General features: G+C 38.9%; 1 long non-coding RNA gene across 1 annotated transcript; it reads right to left on the bottom strand.

Annotated features, from left to right (window-relative positions):
* Positions 1-2,023: 2,023 nt before the first annotated feature.
* On the bottom strand, positions 2,024-12,533 carry LOC110085085 (uncharacterized). Its single transcript, XR_013537189.1, has 2 exons — positions 11,613-12,533; positions 2,024-7,841 (listed from the first exon to the last, which is right to left on the bottom strand). It is a non-coding gene; the product is annotated as an uncharacterized LOC110085085 (long non-coding RNA).
* Positions 12,534-19,405: the final 6,872 nt, after the last annotated feature.

Raw genomic sequence — 19,405 nt, 5'->3', positions numbered from 1 at the left:
CTTTAGAGGCTATGAGGTAGATAATGGGTGCCAAGTTTCAAGTCACTATATCAAGAGTTACATTTTTATAGTTGTTTCTGCTTGGGGACCATTCTGTAACTGTCTATATTCTTTTGTCACAGAGTACCCAAAAAGGTGTTGTGGCTCACCTTTCTTTTTTAGAATGATCTAGATTTTTTCATGATTCTGCTAGTCAGAGACTTCATTTTACTCTATGAACCACAAACTGATTTTCTTCTGAAATGTCTTGGTACTCTGCAGCACCCAACACACATTTGCAGTATCATCTCTAATGTCTTTTCCCTTTCTAAATCACCTTGACATCTAGCATTTCTTGCTCAATATGTAGTAAAAGACTTTGTTCTGAAACCTTTAACATCCCTTTGTTTGCGTGGGAAATAATTAATAGCCCTGTGATTAATGTAATTTTGGTGTCTTTTTTTCTTTAGATTGAGATGCATTTTGAACTTTCCAGACTGTAAACTGGTTTGTTTTCTAGGTGGCTTTGGGATTTTTACATGTTTTTATTAGGATTTTGATAGATGCAGTATTTATAGCTAGAAATATCCCACTAACTCCTAGTGATTTATTTTTTCCAACTAGTTTGAGATTGGCTTTTATTTTACTTTCTAAAATTGCAGGGGTTTTTTTTTCTTCCTCAGAGGAATCTGTCACATTTGCATCTTCTCTTCTCTGTACTTCTTCAGTATACTTCTCTTTATTTTACCCCAGTCAATAAATACAGTATATTCCTCTGTAGATCTTTCAGCAGCCCTAAACATGTTTTAAATATTTTTCTGATTCCTTGGCTCTTATGGACAAGATCTATTTTCCCCCTTTTTTTGTTCTCCTCTTCTATTTCTGTTCACTGATATTATAATAGTTATCTTCATCTGTATATGCCAGTTCCTGAAAAGGTTCCTTTAGGATTCTGATTCTAGTCCTGTTACCTTTTACTTTTGCTTCTCATCTGTTACACAATTTAAAGAGTTTCATTAATATAAAAGCTTCTTGCATGCTTCCTGGTCTTTGGTTTCAGTCCACAGTTCTGGATCATAGTCAATTGAGGCTAATAATGCAGATTTATGTTCTACGAGATAAATTATTCAGAATTTTATAAAATTATATTTTGCCTCTATTATTTCTTTAGTATTGTTTTAATATTCTTCTTTAAGCTCTAATGCTTGATGTTTACAACTCCCAGAAACCCTCACCACCACCTCTGCGGGCCAGGATTTCTGGGAATTGAAGTCTAAGAACATCTGGAGGCCCAAGGCTGGGGACGACTGCATTAGAGCATTACTGAATTACATGAGAATTCAGATTTCTTTTCCTGCATTTGGAGCCCCGTTTTGGAATTTGGAGCTGCAAAGGAATGAAAGAAAAAGACTCATTCACCACTAGGTTGAGATTTCCACCAACTTGAATACTGCAAAAATATCAGCGATTGCCTGATATTTTTACCATAAAAACATTCACCTGGGACTATATTTTATTAGCTGGATAAAGCAGATTAAGAGACAAGAAGTCATAAGCAGAAGGGCTAAGCCACTCCTTCCAGCATATCACTTATTTCCTCCAACAGTATAGCATAAAAGATGTGCAAGTTTTTTCCATGTAGAAGGAATCATCTTAATGGGTGTGCATTGCATTGCGAATGCATGCTCAGTGTTACCAGAGTTTTGAAATGTGATTTTTAAAAAGAATCCCTCAACCAGAACAATTAGAGTGCCATGAAAATTTTCATGAGACTGGTGCAAAATTTGAATCATTTGTAAACCCCATCAAGTGGATCATGGAAGCGAAGTGTTTCATCAGTAGCTCAATAAGTATCCATTTAAAAGCAATAAATTCTGGGGGTTTATACTGAGGTTTTTAAAAATATAATAAACATTGGGGGACAGCTTATTTAACTAAAAGGGCACTCCTGTGCTGTACAGGATACAGAAGGGTTTTCTTTTGTTTTGTTCATGAGCAGTGAGACACAAATGTGCAGATGGAAATAAAACTGCAGTTGGAAAAAATGTGCAGTTAAAAAAAATGCAGTTGGAAACTGTTTGAGATGGACTTGGGGAAAAAATGTAATGGCTGTAATAGCGAGGCATCAGGGTCAATTTATCAGGTTCCAGTGACACATTTTCCCCAACTGCACATTTTGTGTCCAACAGCACATGAAAAAGATTCCTTACAGCAGTGGTTTCCAACTTTGGATAACTCAGGTGTTCTTGGACTGCAGGTCCCAGATGCCTTCAACGCTAGAGGTGCTGGCTGAGGTTTTTGGCAGCTGCAGTCCAAGAACACCTGGGTTACCCAAGCTTGGGAACCACTGCCTTAGATCAGTGGTCCCCAGCCTTGGGCCTCCAGATGTTCTTGGACTTCAACTCCCAGAAACCCTGGCCAGCAGAGATGGTGGTGAAGGCTTCTGGGAGCTGTAGTCCAAGAACATCTAGAGGCCCAAGGTTGGGGACCACTGCCTTAGATAATGGACCAATTGCCTGAGCAAGAATTTCTCATTGCTTTGTTATGTTTACAGTATATCCATAATGAGAAAACATTATTTTAAAATAGCATCCATTGAAATTACTGTCGTAGCAAACACATCTAATTACTTCACTGTTTTTAAAAATTGTCGTGTATTGATTATCTGTAGTTCGTGATTGTCTGAATACAAGAGAAAAGTCATGAGAGACAGACAGAAGAAATAAAGTGTAGCCATGTGATTAAAAAATCCAAATGTAAAAATAGGTGATACCTTTGTAGACCAGTAAAAAAAAATCATACAATACACAAGCTTTCATATATAAAAACACAATTTCTTCAGGTCTGTACCAGTGGGGAGAACTTAAAATCCAAAAGTTCATGGCAAGATGGATTTTGTCAGGAAAGAAGAAACACTTTCTGATGCAGCCTACCTCAGGAAGAAGGGAAAGGTAAACCGCTTAGTATTCTGCAACCCTAAAAAGAGTTGTCACGAGTCAGAATTGACTTGCCACCACATGATGACGACGACAATGAGTGGTAGCAGTGAAAGGACATTAAATGTATGATCAGTGACACCACCTTTGTCAGTCAGCATGCACTTGAAGAAAGCAGTAGTCCTGAGTCAGAGGCTCCAGAATTTCCATTTGTTTCTGAATACATCAGCACCTAGAGGTCCTTTTGTCTTTAGTCTGGTTATTTTATTAAGAACAGCACTATTTATACTATTTCCACACTAGCTGATTAAACACTCTCTAACTTGGGAGTCTCATCTTCCAGCACTACCTCTCATTTCCATATTAAAAATAAATAATCATCCCCATGAAAGATGCATCAAACCGGTTCAAAAAGGCTCGGATGATTCTTTGAGACAAACAATGAAGAACGAATTATCATCTGCTTATAGTCTGGCTACTGGCAAAGATCCTTCTTCCTAGATTAGTACAAGAAGGTTCAGTGATTGTTTCTTTGCGTGTTTACTCCCTCCTCAAGTTTGAAACTGGAACCTAAATAAAGTCAACTGGCTGGGGGAATTTGTTTTTATACTGTTTGCAGTGTTGTGTACTGCTATATATGCTGCACCACAGTATTTAGCATGTCTCCTCATATATTAAGACGACAAAACATTTCGCAAGACTAATATGTATAAATCAGTGAGGGCCACGGGAGCAAACAGTAATCTTTTTAAATCAGATAAATCTTTAAGCACATACCATTTTAAGTCTGGTCAATGACCTAGAAAATATTGTGGATGCTTCAATGAGAGGCTTGAAATTACTCCTCTTTGCTGCTGTGGAGAGCAATAGTGAAGTGTGCACCACAAGTAAATATTTTGACCTGTTACGTTGTTAATTCACCACACTTTCAGAGAAATCTGTTTTGGACCTACATAGCAACCTTCTTTCTATAAGTGGTTGGTATAGGCTTTATGGTTGAATCTATTCCAAGTAAGCACATCTGCTTCTTTTCATAATCATCTTTGGCACTCTTATATATTTCGAAAGATTTTTGGGCTGTTTTTGCATCTTTCTACTCTTAGCCTTTTAATCATCCCTTTAAGATGTGCCTATTTGTTTCCAAAGTCACAGACTACAATAGATAACAGCACCATCAGTCTATGATTGTTACAGTTTACCCAGAAGATTGTATGATATCGGATCCGGAATATATTTAGGGGCAATTTCTAGGCAAAGAATTCAAGTCTAGCAAATTATAAGACAATTATGTTTAATCTTAGTGAAGCTGCCTTGCTAGAAGTTAAAGCCATAATATTTTAAACTGAGAGTCAATCTAGAACCTTTTCCAACTCCGTGACCTCCAGATGGCCATCCCTCCCATTTCCTTATATTTTTATCCATAGCCCATGCAAAATTTAAAGTGTAATTTGATGCTACATTGTTCATGTTCCTTTCCTTTTAACAGTGAAAGATGGCTACCTGATCTTTAATGGGAGAGGTCTGTTTGGCCACAATATGCCCCACAGAGAAAAAACCATATAAGTGTACTTTTGAAAAAGTTGTTATTTATAAACACATGGGAAGCATCTAAGCAGCTTACAGCTTAGATATTTTAGTTGCCATGGCAATGTCCTTTCTGATGTGATTTTTTGAACAGGTTCTTCCAGGTTCTGTTCTTCTGACCAGCTGAAGTGCCAACAATGGCAGATTGCTGAAACCATTAAAGGCTCTGTTTACAAACAAATACATATTAATCATTCAAAGTGGCATTTTTTTTTGGTGCTTCATTGTTACAAAGATGGTTCTACCCATATACAGTGGTGCCTCGCTTAGCGATTGCCTCATTTAACGATGTATTTGCTTAGCGATTAGGTTTTTGGAGCGATTTTGCACTCCGTTTAGTGATGTTTCCAATGGGGAAATTTCGCATAGTGATGTTCGGAACCTTGCTTCTCTTAGCGATGACAGTTTAGGTCCCCCTGTTTCGCTTAGCAATGTCGGTTTTCACTATTTTAAATGTGTCTTAAAATGTTCAAAAACTGTTTAAAATGCTTGGAATTGTTAGTGCACCTTGTAAATCCAGCTCCTCTTTTTGACAGCTGTCAAACCTACAGTTCAACGCATTCCAATGGGGGGGGGAAATTCACCAAAAATTAACGAAGACTCGGAACAAAGCCAAATTAAGTTTGCAATGGTTTTACAAGGTGCACTAACGATTCCAAGCATTTTAAACAGTTTTTGAACATTTTAAGACACTTTAAAAATAGTGAAAATGGACCTGTCAAAACCATTGAAATGCATTGAAACCTATTCAATGCATTCCAATGGGGGAAACGCGTTTCGCTTAGCGATGTTTCCTATGGCAATTTTCGCTTAAGGACGGTAATCCGTTCCCATTGGAACGGATTATCTGGTTTTCATTGCATCTCTATAGGAAAACGCGTTTTGCTTAGCAATGTTTTCCCATAGGAATGTGTTTTTTTGAACCAATTAAAATTGTTAAGTGAGGCACCACTGTATTTGAAGTTAATACAAATGCAAGAAGCTGGAGGAAATTGTGGTCTGTCTCAGAACTAGTATGCTTGGAATTAACTGAGGAAAACGAAGAAGTTATTTGCCCCCCCTCCAGACTAAAACAGTGTTGTTGACATAACAATGTACAGTATTGTGATCAAGAACATGGCCAGATGTAGAGACATAAAGCAAAGTTTGAAATGGAGTGTGCAGCTCTGTAGAATAAGCACCAGAGTTAACAGCTTTCAGCTCTCATCCCTAGATTTAATTGTCTCCGTGGCCAAAGGGCTGCTGGTCACTCAGAGAGTAACCACCACCCCTTTCCTATATTGAAGCACATGGCTTCTTTTTGGTTGGAGGAAGATATCGTCCTGATAATATTGTTTTATCTGTCAGCTGTTGTTTATCTGTAAACAGATCTTTAATACAAATATGCCTCTGCTATTTTTGTGATTTTCCTCTTGGATCCAGACTTTTATGTTCTGAGGGAAGCTAAGAGTAATATTACTAATAACGTTAGAAGTCTAGACTCCTAGCACTTCTCCCAGTGTGGAATGATCAAAGCTGAGTCACCAGCCTAAAGATGACTTTACAGTAATGAAATAAATTGGGTGATGGATTGGGGGTTTTGAATTCAGCTTAATGTTACGGAGCATTCACATGGTTTTTGGGTTGGTGCGTGCATCCCCTTGGGAAAACATTTAATCAGTTTTTAAGCTGTGTTGAGGGGGCACTGCTGTAATGCGACATATATCCCACCATTAGAATAGTGAAGGCAGTGAACAGGCATGGATCGACCCATAGGCAGAGTCTTCTAGTGATGGAACAAGGTGCTTCATAAGGTGACACAGGATCACGATTGAGTTCTTTCCAGGCCCCAGGGTCTCTATACTTGTTGTTGTTGTTTAGTCGTTTAGTCATGTCCGACTCTTCGTGACCCCACGAAGGGGGTCTTCGTGACCCCATTCTATCCTCTTCACTCTTCATTCACTCTTCGTGACCCCATTCTATCCTTATTAATCTTAAAAGATCAAAGAAAAATGTGGGTGTATCCAAAATTGGCAGTAACTAGTTACAAGTAAGATAGAGCTCATTTAGATGGAGCATTTCTATGTTTTCTTAAGAAGTTTTTTAAACAGTCATTTTTAAAGATATCAGCTTTCCAAACTTCTCCCATGAGAAAAATTTCAATTTAGCACTAACCTGCAAAAATGAGAAAACAAAACAAAAATAGAAATTATATTTTCTGAAGCATATTGGAGAACCATAGCTTGAAGTGTGGCTGTTTTCTAAAAGAAAACTTCAGTTCTGAATACACATGTGGGGCAGAAACCTCGGTAAGGTCTGAGCTCATGAGCCTCCAAGTGGCATGAGCAGTGCAAAGGGATGGGGAGACAAAGGCTCCAGCTGGATGACCCCATGGTTACTTGTAACTATTTGCTTTCTTTGTAGTGAGTAACATATATAGTTATAAAAGTATAGCAAAAGTAATTTGATAAGTAGTTATAGTTACTTTTAGATGTAACAAATAATGTTTCATTAGTTTCAAATGTTACTTTTTTAAGGGCTTCAAAGTGATTTTTAGAAGCATTTGGCAGTGACTTTTCAGATTTTATGCCATTTGTTTATCAGTCCTAAATGGCAAGGGAACTTTTAGGTCTCTCTTCTGTATCTTTCTAATTATTTCCAAAGTACAGTGTCTGAATTGGCCACTAAAGGAAGCAAGAGGATACTTCTTTGCACATTAACTCTGAACAAAACAAATTACACACACAGTGGAAACAATGTTACTGGCAACTCAGCTGCCAAGAAGTAATGAGTAATGCAACATGTTTCTTTTTTAAAAAAAATTTGCATGCTGAGCTCTGGGGTACATCATGTGTGAGCTATAAGCAAGCATAGTTTGTGATGCCCTGCACTGTCATTGCTGATCGGGGAAGAGCACATTGATTACATCAGCCTTAGTTTCTAATTTCCTGGCTTTGTGTTTGAGCCAATGTGCGGTAGTCTTAACTCCATTCTTAAACCAACTGTTTTGTTTTTTAAAAAATTATTATTTAGTGAGTGTTCAGTATTTCTTTTATTTTTAGTAAAATTTCATTTCTGAATGGTTGCTTTGTTCTTTACCATTTTTTAAAAAAACTTGATTTAATCTTTCGTTCGTTTGCCTGCGACAAGGCACTGTCTTGCATGCCTGAAGGCAACCACCAGTAAAGCTCTCCCTAAGGAGTACTGCATCCATTCAGTGGAAATATCTGGAAGACTGCAATCTTACATTTCCCCCCCCCCCATTTATTTATTTTATTATACCCACTTACCTCGAAGTAAGCCTTGTTGAAACCATGGAAACTCTGAAAAGGCTTATGCGCTGCGAGGTTTTCTGCTGGTAAGCTGATAAATGAAAACAAATGTATAACTATGTCCAGAGAACCTGGTTAGCGGTTAGAAAAACATACGATTCCATAAGACAGGATTATGGCACCAATTTTGTTCATGTTATTCTGCCTCAGAGAAAGGATGCATCATGAACAAGTCAGTCCCTTTCCCAGCTTACTTTTTAAACGCCAGAACTCTGCTAATGCACCAGTATTGCTGATTTAAAGGAACAATCTCAAATTAGTTCAGTTTATTTTCTGAGTCTCCTCTTTCCAATTTTTTTTGCAAGATGGAAATATTAAAAGTAACACAAAGCATGGAAGGAAGATAGAGCAGCTGATTTAATTAAAGTTACTATAAACCTGCTTAGTCCCGGCTACTAACTATCAACAAACCAGAATGATTTTACAGCTCTCCTGGGAAGTATGGGGATGAAGGGCCTCACCAGAGGAGACACTGATCCTGTGTCTAGAAGCAGGGTATCTCTAAAAGGAAGAATGTTTATTTGAACAATGAGCTTGCCTTAAACACATGATGTAAATTAGCTGCTTGTGTATTGTAATTAGTAAGTAGCAAGATAGTGTGGCTTTGTTAGCATATCTGATTTGTCAGACACCAATCACTGAAAGATTTGCTGCAGGGATGGTGGTATGTGAGAAGGAAATATGCACTTACCAAAATGTATAATCTGAGTGACATTGCTTTTATTCCAGTTCTCCAGATCTGGGCAGCCTGTTTTGCATATTAGACAACCATTGTTAGGCAACCTTGCCTGCAAACATCCTTGTATATTATACATGTCAATACACATTTTTTACTTATTGCACAAGTTAGGTATATTCATTGTTGCATGGTTATTCTGCCAGTATTTTTCAACATTGCATTACTTCTACCCTATCTCCCATTAGCTGCAGTTTTCCCCCACTGTTATAGGGCATATTGTAGTAAGGAATCAGATTCATAGCAGAACTTGAAAAATACCTTTTTGGTTTAACACCATCCAGAATAGCCACTGACCATGTTGGCTGAGGGAGTCTAGAAATTGTAGTCCAAGAAAGTGCTTTTTATCTGTCAACTTGGTCAATTGCCCAGCTATGCCCCAACCTGGAAAAGAAACGCCTAAAACAGTGGTTCATTTGTTTGTATTCTCTAAAATAGACTATTGTAACACTCTCTACACAGGGCTGCCCTTGAAGTCAGTGTGGAAACTTCAGCAAATCCCAAATGTGGCAGCCAGACAGATTACAAGTACCCGCATATATGAACACATATCCCCAGTTGTGGCACACCTTCATTGGCTCTCTGTTAGGTTCTGTGCTCAGTATAAAGTGCTGGTTGTACTGTACCTATGAAGCGCTTAAAGGTTTGGGACCTCAATATTTGGCAGAATGTCTCTCCTACAAAATAGGTACCCATCCCATATACTCCTCACAATCCTTCAAGTTCAGAATTGTAACAACCAAGGTGGCCTAAAAAAGGCAACACTAGGAACTGACCTTTCTTGATTATGGCCTCTTCTCTCTGGAATAAGCTTCTTACAAAGATTTGCCAGGCACCGTCACTCTTAGTTTTTAGGAAGCCAGTTTAGACAGAATTATATAAAGCTGTCTTCTACAAGCGGTGAATATTGACTTGAGATGCCCAAATGGATTTCAATTTGTGTATTTCTGTTTAAAGGTACTGTATGTTCATTGTTTTAGTTAGCAACAGAGTTTATTGTACTTCATTGTATTTTGCAGTACTTATTACACAGTGTTTTTATTGTGTGATTTTATTGTATGTTGTGATAACGCTAATAGAGCAATATAGAAATGGAATTAATGAATGAATGAAGCCGACAGGAATAAAACTGATTCATTTGAAATATGGTGCTGGAGTCTTGTGGGTATCCTGGTCTGCCAGAAAGACAAACAAGTGGATCCTAGAGCAAATCAAGCCTGAACTATCCCTGGGGTCAAAAAAGTTGAAACCGAGGCTATCCTACTTTGGGCACATCAGGAGAAGGCAAGATTCTCTGGAAAAGTCAATAATGCTGGGAAAGATGGAAGGCAACAGGGAAAGAGGAAGACCAAATAAGAGATGGCCTGACTCCCTAAAAGAATCCCCCAGTTTGAGTTTAGAAGAGCCGAGGAAGGCTGCTGAGGACAGGAAATTTTAGAATTTTCTCATTCAAGGGGTCGTTACATATGTCAGAGGTGACTCAATGTCATATAACATATAACAATACACTAAATACAAATACATCAACTTCCTATGCACATCTACTGAGATGTGAGATCCATTTAATATAATATATTTGAATAAGCAGTTCAAGGAGCCATAGCCTGCTCTAAGAAGAATAAATGTAGAATTAGTTCCTTAGAAAGCACATTATCAAGAAATTTAATATTCACAACAACCATGAGTTCAACCTCAACTACAAAATGCAGAAGTTTCTAATAATTTATTCCCTTACTTGCCTTTTTTGGCCAATTCTTTTCCTCAGGGCAGTACCCAACTGGACTACCAGGTAAACTCCCAGAGGACTGTGGAATGTATATGTCCAGAGACTCAGAGACTTCTAGAATGGCATTCCCAAGAGTCATTCAACTCCTTGTACCAAAGCAGGAAATACAATAATAGTAATCCCATCAGATTTTTGGAAAGTTCCTTTGCCTGGAACTACAGCTCCCAAATTTCCCAGTCAGCATTGCTTGCTCCGGATCATCCGTTTTCTATGTAGCATTTGCTGGTAGAAACATTTACCGATATGTCTTTGATTTAGCAGAGCTCTGAGTTGCTGTTAAACTGTGTATGGCTTCACTCATTGGCTAATCGCAGGGAAAGGCTCGTTTGTACTTGTGAAACAATTAGCCCAAACAGTGACTGTGCATTTTGCTTTTGATCTTCAAATCTGTAAAGGCTGGAGACTGTCTTTTTTTAAAAGGGGGGGGGGAAGCAAGTACAGAACCTGGGCCACCTGGTAAACTAAATAGGCACTGAGTGGCACATCTAATATCTTGTCAAAATCCATCCAGCCTGGTAACTTGACATCCCCAAACAGCCTTTAGACACTGTCATTACTTCTAAGGCAAAAGTGGGCAAAGTACATCTCTCCAGTTGTTATTGGACTGCAGCTCCCAGCATCCCTCATCATTGGTCTGGCAAGGGCTGATGGGAGTCCAACAAATATGAGAAGGAAAGAGAGACCCATATTTGTAGGGTATCTACTAATACTGTAGGTACCATGGATTAAATCAGGTTTGTGGACAGTATAGACAAGCAGGTGCTTTCAGAATGGCTGGGGTGGTACAAAGAATGGAGAGCAGATTATGATATGTTGGGCTCAGACCAGTAAGGACGAAGTGGGTCAAAAATAGCTCCTTGGATCGTAACTGGAAAACTATGACGAATAAATGCAGCTGCTAAAGCATTGCAGTAACGCACCATCTGAGGCTCAACTAAGCAGGAAAACTGTAGAAAAGCAGATGTAAAATTCACACCCCTTTCTCAGACCACAAATTTAAAGAACCTCTTTTTAAACTCTCTCCTCCTTGCAGAGTGAGGCAGGTCTAACGTTTTGTGGAAGAATGGGGAAAGGCATTCATTTTGCTGTTTCTTAGAATGGAAGGGGTTGTACATAAAGCTTAGGCTGTACATAAACAAGCAGGCAAAAGGGTAACTTGCACTTTCCTGTAACCAACTGGTCACAGGAAAGAGCCATTTACATCACTCTTGCATTTGGAAAACTAGCTTGGTCCCAGACTGGCACCCGCAGGCAGACTTGCCATGTCACCTTCTACTTACTGTCTGATTTTCTCTCCAACTTCTGAGTCACATTCTTCCACTCTTCCTAAACGAAGGACTCCAGGAAGTACCTTGTTTGGCTTGGAATGAGTCAGAAACAGGTGGTTCCATCTACTAATTAGGACCTATAACAAACATGCCATTGTTTTGAATCAGTCTCCTGGTCGCTGTGGAAGGGGTTGTGATAGGACCACTGCTGAGGTTCCGCAATTCCTGTCAGCTTTGACTAAGCTACAACAGATCCAACTCTCCTGACTATCAGCTTGCTTACCTTGGTGAACCAGAAGCTGAACAATGACTCCAAATTAGGTATTGTTAACTACAATACAAACAAATTTATTGCAGAAATTCAGCATGTGACCAGCACTGTAACAAGGAGGCATACTACAAGTTCCTTCTCTGTCACCCTAGAGGACAATCTTTGTGGCTTGGAGATTTCATTCAATCTTCACTCTTATCTGAAAAGAACAAAGGCACAGTTGGGCTTATATATTGCTTATATACATGGAAGCTTGTGATGCGACGAACTTCCTTGTCAAGTTTGAACTGGGTACAGAAAATCAAATTAGGAACCTCAAACCTCAAAATAAATGAATAAATGAATAAATAAAATGCTGAGGTAGTTGTAAGTAAGTCACTGGAGCCTTCCCTGATAGAAATGAGCTAGTTAAGTCATATTGCACTAATGATCTTACAGCCCCTCTTCTCCTTGAAATCTTGTTTGTTTGTTCAGAATATTTTTACCCTACCTTTCTCTTTAAGAAGGACCCAAAGTGGCTTACATCATTAAAAGGCAATATTTAAAGCTAAAAGCAGTATATATACAAATATTTAAAAGGATCAAACAAACACCACACTAAAAATGGTAAACAAAAGCAACACCAAAAGCACATTCAAAACAGTACAGCACAACAAGCCATTTAAAACCCCCACTCAGCAGCTAGTCATTAAGGGAAAGCTTGCCTGAAGAGGAAGGTGCTTGCCTGCTTGCGAAAGGATAGTAAAGATGGGACCAGCCTGATCTCTTGTGGGAGGGAGTTCCCAAGTCTAGGAGGAGCAACAAAGAAGGCCATCTCCAGTGCCCCCACCAAACAAACCTGTGAGGGTGGTGGGACTGAGAGAAAAACCTTTCCTGATGATCTTAACACCAATGCAGGCTCATAAAGGGAGACGTCGCCCTTGAAATAGCTTGGACTCAAGCCATTCAAGGCTTTATAGGTTAGAACCAGCACCTTGAATTGTGCCTGCAAAGAGATTGGCAGCCAGTGGAGCTGCTGTAAGGGGGGGGGGTTATGTGGTCCCTGTGACCAGCCCCAGTTAGCAGTCCATTAGCCACACTTTGAACCCACTGAAGTTTCCAAACACTTTCTAGAGGCAGCCCCCGCCCCTTCCAGAGCATATTACAATAATCCAGCTGGGGTGTAACTAAAGCATGTGTCACCATGGCCAGATCAGACCTGTCCATGAACAAATACAGCTGGCACACTAATTTTAATTGTGCAAAGGCACTCCTGTTCACTGCCAAAACCTGGGCATCCAGGCTCAGCAATGAATCCAGCAGTATCCTGAAGCTGTGCTTCAAATTTGGTTGATTTGAAGGCCCTTATGTCTTGAAAAAAAAAAAACTGAACCAAAACAAACAAACAAGAAAAAAAACCCACCAGAAAACCCTAGAAGTGGACATCTAGTCACTTCTGCCCTATTTTGGACCATATCTGGGCTTGGTTTGTGGTGTGGTCCACAGGGAGGTTAAAGGGTGAACATTTGACCACCAGCCCCACCAAAATTGCCTGCCACTGACTTAGCAGGAGTGCTCTTTTCTGGTAAAGTTGCCAATTAGCTATGCCCTCCTCTAGTGTAGTATAAAATGTAAGGAGCGCAAGCAGGCATCATCCCTGATGCTGTGTGAAATTATGAGCCAAGCCATCTCCAGAAGCAGAAAAGGAATTGAAAGCAAAGCAGTAGCAATGGGAAGAAGCAGTGCTTCGCTCTTGTTCTGCTTGCTGTTTGTCTCCTCCACACTGCTCCATTACTAGCCCTTATTGAGTGTCCACTTTCAGATGGTATAGAGCAGAGGTGGAGGAAAACAGGGCCCCTGCCGCAAATAGCTTTATATTTATTTATTTATTTATTTATTTATTTATTTATTTATTTATTTATTTATTTATTTATTTATTTATTTATTTATTTATTTATTTATCTTATATACCGCCCACTCTAGCCAAAGGTCTCTGGGCGGCTTACAACAATTATGGTGGTTGGTCTCATCACAATGTCAGCCTCCCCTCTAAACAAATGAGTTTTGCCCGGGAAGAAAAGGTGAATCACCACTTCTGGAAGCCTCCAGGATCAATGATTCTCCCTTGAAATAAGTCTCAATAACACCCCCTTCCAATGCTTAGCACACCCAAATTACCTATTTTTTTCACAACTGCAACGGGATTTCTGGCCACTTCAAGTTTCAGTTGTCTCCTTTTCTGCTTGACCCACGCAACCCTCACAGGGCTCTTGGGGCAGAAAACTGTCTCCCAGAAGATCTGAGATTGCTCACCCTTGTGTAAAGAAAGACCAGGGATCTGTGGCTAAGCCTCATCATTCAATTTTGACAGGAAAGGTCTACAAAGCTGTGACTGTGGAACATGATGGCAAAGCTCCATTCCAGTGGCAACCCTCCGAAGGCAGGTTGCAGACTATGTGGAGCTCTGTCACTTGGTTCAATTAAAGGGGACTACAGTTTCAGTGCAGGCCTTCTTCAGTAACATGGGGACATTGAGAGTGGGGAGACAGAGGTTGCCACATGCATTCACAGCTTCCTCTTATGTAATTTGAAACTTGAACACAAAACCAGGCCAATTTCCTCCTCTTATACAAATCCAAAGATAAAGCAGAAATGGAGAAATGAAGAAGACTTCGGAAAGAATGTGAGGACTGTGAAAACATCTGGTCATCTTCTGGGCCACAATAGTGCCCTATTTGCTGATCCTTCCACTCCAGAAACACTGTTGTAGTACTTTTGATACAAAGGAAAAATAATGTGTATCTGGAATGGTCAAGCATTCTCCTCAACCTCCATGTTTTCACTCTGATCTCTCCCTTCTTCAGTACCTTTTTTTTTTTCGCTTTGCAGAAAAGGAAAAGAAGGGAAAGAAGCTGTTCCTATCACTGATAAGACACATTGCTGCATAACATGTAGTTATCCCCTCTGCCTTTAAGCCTAGCCATTTTAGGGCAAAAACAGATGTTATGGATAATCTATAATTGGGGGAGGGGAAATCTGTCATTAGAAGAAAATCCTTGAGGGCCTGATTGCGTGTTTGTGTCAGAGCCTGGTTGTCAGGAATTTATCACAGGATTCCTTTAAAGGATTTCCTGATTTCTTGAACATGAAAGACTATGCCAGTCATGTCTCTCCAATTTTTACATGCTTTTAGTGTTAATCATAGATTATCTACATTACCACTAAGCATACTTTCAGTTTGGCTGCAATGGATCTACTTAGTGTGTAAATTTTATCCCAACTTTGCTTGATGTGGAGTTTGTCACCTTTCTGTATGTCTCTGTTCCCAACTGAAAAGAAGTCACGGGACAGTGGAAGAGTGAAACAGTGTTGTTCACCAAGACTGGGAAGAACAATTGCATTGGCATAGCTTGGGGTGGAACTTGAAAGCTGTTACCCCAAGCTGGCTCTGCGAAGTTGTAAACTCAATTTTTAAACTTTCTTTGAACAAGAAGAGCTTGAACCCTGCACCAGACCATAATTTTTGTAACTTTCCCATCCTTTCTCCACCCCTCCCCCACTTTGTAATGCTCAGTGTGATGAAGGACCTGTAAGATCCAAAAACTAACTTCCTTCTGTGAGATCCTAGTAGCCTAGAACAAGTATTATCCACCATTATTTTGGACTTATCTAAGGTTCATCCAAATGAGGTATGCTGCTTAGATTGATGTGTGTTGGAATTGTGATCCCTTTCCCCACTAGGTCTAGAATAACTCACTCCAAGGATTCAGACATATAATTTTTCCTTGAATGCGGTCCAAGTTGAGCTTCTACATTAACAGGTCTTCTTCCTTCCTCCTCCAACTGTCCTCTGCTTCCCTCTCATGCCCTCCCCATTTTCTGCCCTGACCCCAACTGTTGGAAGGGATAGGCACAAGCCCTGCCCTTTTATAGACAAAGGGAGATTGAAGAATTCCTTCAGAATTCGAAGGAGACGAAATGGAAGGAAAGAAGCAGAAAACAAAACTCCAAAGAAAGATCTGCAAATGATGTAAATGAAGCAGAGGGCAAGAGGCAGCCCTGCTGGGGAAGGTTCACATTTAGCAACCTCTTTTTACTTTCTGGTGAAACTGACTAGCTTTCCAGATAATGGCAAGTAGGTAAGGGGAGGGTAATTTCTTGCCTTTCTCCTTTGCTGTATTCTAGAGCAATGGTCCTCAAGCCTTCACCACCACCTCTGTTGACCAGGATTTCTGGGAGTTGAAGTCTAAGAACATCTGGACACCCAAAGTTGGGGACCACTGTTCTAGAGAGAACATTTTCAAAACTGACAGCAGCTGATTTGAGGTGAGTTCTAATTGTACACACCCCTGTAGGACCTGAGACAAAGGAATTGACATGGCTTAAGCAACCTGAGATGCCAAATCAATCAATCAATCAATCAATCAATCAATCAATCAATCAATCAATCAATCAATCAATCAATCAATCAATCAATCAATCAATCAATCAATCAATCACAAACATGGCAAAATACTCCAGAAGCAGAAGGAAAGAGAAGTGGGGAGAAGGGAGAGATTCTGCAGTAACATCATGTGGGTATGTTAAACTAACATGAATTATTGGGCTACAGAAGCACCTCTTAAACAGGATTAAATAGAATGTGTAAATGAGCTCTGTCCTATTTTTTAAAAATAGTTATTTCATAAAACATAAAGAAGAGAAGCAACTAAAACTGTAATGCCAGACAGAGCTAGACAATAATTCAGTTAAGCAAAACCATCTGTTCCCACTGAAGGTGTAGCCAATCCTATGCCTAGAGAGGAAATGAAGTCTGAGGCATTTAAAATGTGTCTTTCAATAAATAAAATTGGTTAATTAGGAGGCCAAGCCCTGTGCTGGCTCTGCTTACAAATTGAGCAAATAAATGGAAGTCGGACTTGCTATGAATTTATCTTTTTGATTTGTACCTCTTACTATCCAAATGGATGAGCAGGTGATATTTTTATTAAGCCACTAAATATATAAAAACCACACGGCCCTTTTCTGATTTTTTTCCCCTGGAACCTCTTACTATCCTTGATTTGCTTGCTAGATTCTCCATAAGGGCTAACTGCCAGATCTTTTAAGCCAAGAGATGACATCAAAATCACTTTAAAACATCAGTTTATAAACAATTTATAATCTTGCTACTATGAGCAAAAAGGTTATCAAATATAGCCCTTTGGGTTTTCCCATGAACACATGCAGTAGTGAGAAAGCCCCAAATTTCTGTATACTTGTGTAATTTCAGACACATTGGCTGAAATCCTGTTGCTTAGTATAGTAATCTGCAACTAGGGTAGACACATTGACACAGTGGAACTTATCAAATCCTTACTAATTTAGTGGGCTTACTCTCCTTTTGACTTGCTACACTAAACAACAGGATTTCAGCAAGAGTTTATTACTTCATTCCAAAAACTGCTTACTTTGGAACAGTACCTCCATATGCTGTATTTCCTTCTGCCCCACACACCCGCCAGCGTGTCAGTGAAAATCCTCCCACAAACCTGAATAACTTCACAGATCAAGGTGCCATTTATGCACTATTTTAGTACTTTTATTAAAAATGGACACCAGTCTATTTCTGAAAGTTGACGCTTCTGTTCTTATTCGCCTTTGTTGTGGATTTATTTTTACAGTATTATCATATCCTGCCTGGGTTGGCTTTTCTTCATTTTCACTCTTAGCCATTGTTTTTTAAAGTGTATAATAAACTGCAAAATCCTTATGAGAACTTTGGAAAATATTTATGCTTAATTTTGTGGTGGGTGGGCGGAGTTTTTTATAATAACAAAACTAACTGTAAACCATTGCTGTTCTTCCAGTGTAACCATCAGCTTTGCATGAGTTCTTCTTAATATTTGTTTCAAAGTTTGCACTTGCCAGTTTTATCTCTTATGAACATTCATTGCTTGTTGACAGTATGTCTTTAATTCATAGCAGTGTAACTGAATCTTCCTTCTGCCAAGGGCTTCAATTGTTTATAAAATGGACAATATAAATCAATTGTAGGGCTTAAACACACAACTGAACAGGAAGCTACACAAAAAGGTTGCTGGAAGGTACAGAAGGAATGAATCTTGTGAACATTTCCCTGACTGGAAATGGTGTATTGATCATGGATTGACTGAAGGAGGTATTTCTGTATAGATTGGGTAATGAAGGAACTGTATTGGGTTATTGTATTTGGACTTCAAATCTTTGCTTTAAAAAGATTTACAGCCTAATCATGCATAAAATTTCTTGAAATCAATTCCCACTTATTTGTGCCCAGATAAGGGTACGTATATAGGATTGAACCTATGCACTGTTTGGTGCATCTAAGCCAGCTGATTTTAGTAGGTTTGGGCACATTATGGCTGAAATGCCGTAGTACGTTGCAGTTAGAATAGACCCACGGAATCAGCAAGGATTTGGCAAATCAATGCTTCCAGAAATTCCATTGATTCAGTGGACTTACTCTTGCTGTGATTTACTACTGGATTTCAGCCACTGTGTATAAAATTCCGTTGTTGGATATCAGTTCTGTATTCACTTCCCTAGAAGTCCTATTAAACTAAGCAAGATGTAGTCTCAAGTTAACTTGCATATAATTGGGCTGTTTCCATGTAATCTTGTGTATACTGATTAAATGTATTGGAGTACTCTAACAAACCTTCTGTGGGTTTACTTTTGTGCTTAGTTCAGAAACGCTGGCTGGAGTAGAATACATTGGCTTTACAGCTTCATGAGGCACCCAGTTATATGGATATTAAACCTGTGTCAAAAGAACTGCACTCGTTTCCTATGAATTACTCAATGTTCTGACATAAGGAGATATGTAACAGGGGCCAGAATACACAGTTAGACTGCACTCCCCTGTATTCACCCATTTGACTCCTGAGGTCTTTGGATCTTTGTATCCTTCTGACGCAGTATTCTTAGAGTTGTTCTAGAACAGTTGCTTCGTGGTACCGAGGCTACACCAGTATTGACCCAGAGTTTGCTGAAGCAATTGATTGATTCCTGCATGGACCAGAAAGCTAGACTTGATAGCCTTATAGGCCCCTTCCAACTCCATTACTCTATGCTTTTGTGCATAGTATGAATGCACAGAATTTGAAGTAAAACAGGACTTCAAGTGGAATCCCATGTCACAATATATTTGCTGCTGTAAACGGCTTTATGGTAAATGTTAGTGGAAGAATCAGCCTTATGAAAAGAGGTGCTTTAAAAATATCTGTACAAATATGGCTGTTCATGTTCAAGATGTTGGTTAGTTAATAATAAAAACGTTATTTATATGAGAAATTACTTAAGTCATTTCTTTATTACATTAAAATAATCATATTTAATTGTTATTGTTATTGTTATTGTTATTGTTGTTGTTGTTGTTGTTGTTGTTGTTGTTGTTGTTGCTGTTGTTGCTGTTGTTGTTGTTGTTATTATTATTATTATTATTATTATTATTATTATTATTATTATTATTATTATTATTATTATTATTATTATTATTATTATTATTATTATTATTATTATTATTATTATTATG

This window comes from Pogona vitticeps, chromosome 6 (assembly GCF_051106095.1).
Source record: "Pogona vitticeps strain Pit_001003342236 chromosome 6, PviZW2.1, whole genome shotgun sequence".
Taxonomy (NCBI): Eukaryota; Metazoa; Chordata; class Lepidosauria; order Squamata; family Agamidae; genus Pogona; species Pogona vitticeps.
The sequence above is the reverse complement of the archived record's forward strand: the minus strand, read 5'-3'. Positions and strand labels throughout refer to the sequence as shown.